Here is a 2484-nt window from a genome sequence, read left to right as displayed (position 1 = left end):
ATTGAGTCGCCGAAAGTGATTGTCGCAAAATATGGTCCAAGTTTTAAGCGTCCCATGTCGGAACAGGCAGCGATAACAAATCACGTGTTTTGTCTTTCGATACTGTGGAGCACTTGCAAATTACAAGTGCTCCATACAATTACAAGTAAATCGGCGCAATCCCATCGTTGCTTTCGTGGTACGTGGCAACACGCATTTCATCGTAGAGGTAGTACTCATATCCTTCGCGCTATGCAAATGAAGCGTCTTTTATCTCAAGTGATAACCAGCTAGGTCTATCAGGCGCTCCTGAGAGACCCAGATATTGAGTTCCCGAGAGAAATACATCGGCCGCTCCATAATAAAAGCCGATCCTTTCTCATTGCATAGCTTGTACCAGTTTACCGGGCTACAGTATCCCTGCGGCGTGCTGGCTGGTCAGTGTCTCGTGTGAATACGGTAAGCTCATCCAGCAATTTTATCTCCGTTTTACTTTCCCTAATCGCATGCCTCTCGCTCTTATATGCATTTTGTGAAACCTATGCGGAACGTTCCGTAGCGAAATTGTTCTACAGAAGCGAAAAATAATAGCTTTTCGTGCAAATCAGCCACGTATCTACTGCAGTGGCCTTCAGATTTTAGCATCGCAAGCCACTACCGGCAGGCCATGCTACTGTCTTCAATGTATGCACGGCTTTCGAGTCTTCTCGGCCACCTTGTCCGTGACACACGGCGAATTGCCCGAGAATAAAAGGTCTCAGACTCCTTTCCCAAGCGTGTCGCCCCGAAGAAAGTCGAGCGTGCAATTCTTCCCATTTTGTACCCTAGTTTGACCTTCAACCGGCCTAAAGTAGCCAACCAGACACATTCCTGCTTGATGTACCTGCCTTCCCTTTTTAATTTCTCTCTTTAGAATTTTCGCAATGTTTTTCTAGGGCCATATTAACAAAGCTGTTTGTTCGTAAGCGCTTTTTTTCATTGGTTAATTGCCTTCGCAAAAAATATGCCCTAACATCACTATTGCCAGGAAGGAACGCTTCACGCGTAATAACGCTATGTGAATGCGGGCCATGGTATTCATGTACCGCTATATGTAACACAATTTTTATCTACATAATATGTTGCACCTGTTAGCTTGTCTGCACATCCAAAGCCTGCTCAATAAACTAGGGCCTCATTCACAAAGCTTTCCGATGACATGTGTTGTTTCGCATTGGCTGACCGCCTTTGCTAATACTATGTGTGTCATCATGATTGGCTGGCGTCCTCTTTTACAAACATCCGTAGCATAGGCATTCCTTTTGTGAATACGGGCTCTAGTTCTTATTTCTTGCTCCGCTGCAATCTTTTGTTATCCGTGCAACGCTGACGCTCACAGGCCAAGCGTTTCTTTGAGAACATTAAAGAGCCATTCCTTCAAGTTGAAAAACTATGAGCTACTTCTGCTTTGGCCTTACAGCGCTAACAATCGGCAGAATACACGTCTCTCCACGTGACGTTTTACGCTCTCTTTTCTCGAGCGTGGGTATCCTGACCCATTGCACTCACCAGCTATCCACCTAATTCACTGTAAATTCATTACATAGAGGTAGCTTCAGGAAAAAAATTGTATCTGCCTGAATGTATAATGTAGAACCCACCAAAATAAAGTTACTAAATTATAGAGATTTCTCGTTCCAAAACCATGATCTCATTATGAGGCACGCCGTAGTGGGGAGCTCCGGAATAAATTGGATCACATGCGTTTTTCAACGTGCACATTAAAGGGAAGCTGAAGACTCTGTCGAATTCAATAAGACGCTCATATACGGATGCGGAAACCTCATAAACCATGTAGATGAAATTCGGGTTTTTTTTTTTCAATTAGGACCGACGTAATCGTCGGTTGAAACTGTGCTGTAGCACCACCCCCCGTCGAGTGAGCGAGCGGAGCGGAGACCGGAAACCGCGGTGTTGTGACGTCAACTCTAGTGTTTCGTTCCTTTGCAGCGTCCGCGACCCTGCCTGACCGCGCTTGTTTCTGCGCGCGTGCCATCATAATCTGCTTCGATCGACCCTGCATTCCTTTGTTGGCGCGTCTGCGTGTATGTAGAGTGGTAGTCAACGTGCGTGGTAGTCAACGTGAGTGGTAATCAACGTGAGTGTTAGTCAACGTGAGTGTTGTCAACAGATGAAGGTCAATACACGTACTGCATGAACCGGGAAGCTTTTCGCGCGTTTAAACCGTCTTTGTAGATTGCCGACAGCTGTGGTGAGCGCACAAATGCAGACGATCGCATCCCCGCTTATGTTTCAGGAGGAGGCATGCAGGAACACAACACTACAGTTGCTTGACCGGAAACGAGCTCACTAGATTGGCGAAAGATCGGCGAGATCACTAGATCGCTTTGCAAAAAACACACTCACCAAAGAGCATTTCGAACACGAGGAGATCCCAAGACTTTGTTTTCGTTCGCGTCGAAAGCATTGCACGCACCAGCGTCGTTTGCTTCTTCGAGAGGCCGG

At 46.3% G+C, this 2484-nt stretch overlaps 1 protein-coding gene across 1 annotated transcript in view; it reads left to right on the top strand.

Annotated features, from left to right (window-relative positions):
* The first annotated feature begins 341 nt into the window (after positions 1-341).
* Positions 342-2484, top strand: part of LOC135913080 (techylectin-5A-like) — a 40876-nt gene continuing 38733 nt past the window's right edge. The window contains exon 1 of the mRNA XM_065445747.1: positions 342-438. The gene's annotated coding sequence lies outside the window, so the exon portion shown is untranslated. The remainder of the gene's footprint in view (positions 439-2484) is intronic.

The sequence above is a fragment of the Dermacentor albipictus genome, chromosome 2 (assembly GCF_038994185.2).
Source record: "Dermacentor albipictus isolate Rhodes 1998 colony chromosome 2, USDA_Dalb.pri_finalv2, whole genome shotgun sequence".
NCBI lineage: Eukaryota > Metazoa > Arthropoda > Arachnida > Ixodida > Ixodidae > Dermacentor > Dermacentor albipictus.
The sequence above is the reverse complement of the archived record's forward strand: the minus strand, read 5'-3'. Positions and strand labels throughout refer to the sequence as shown.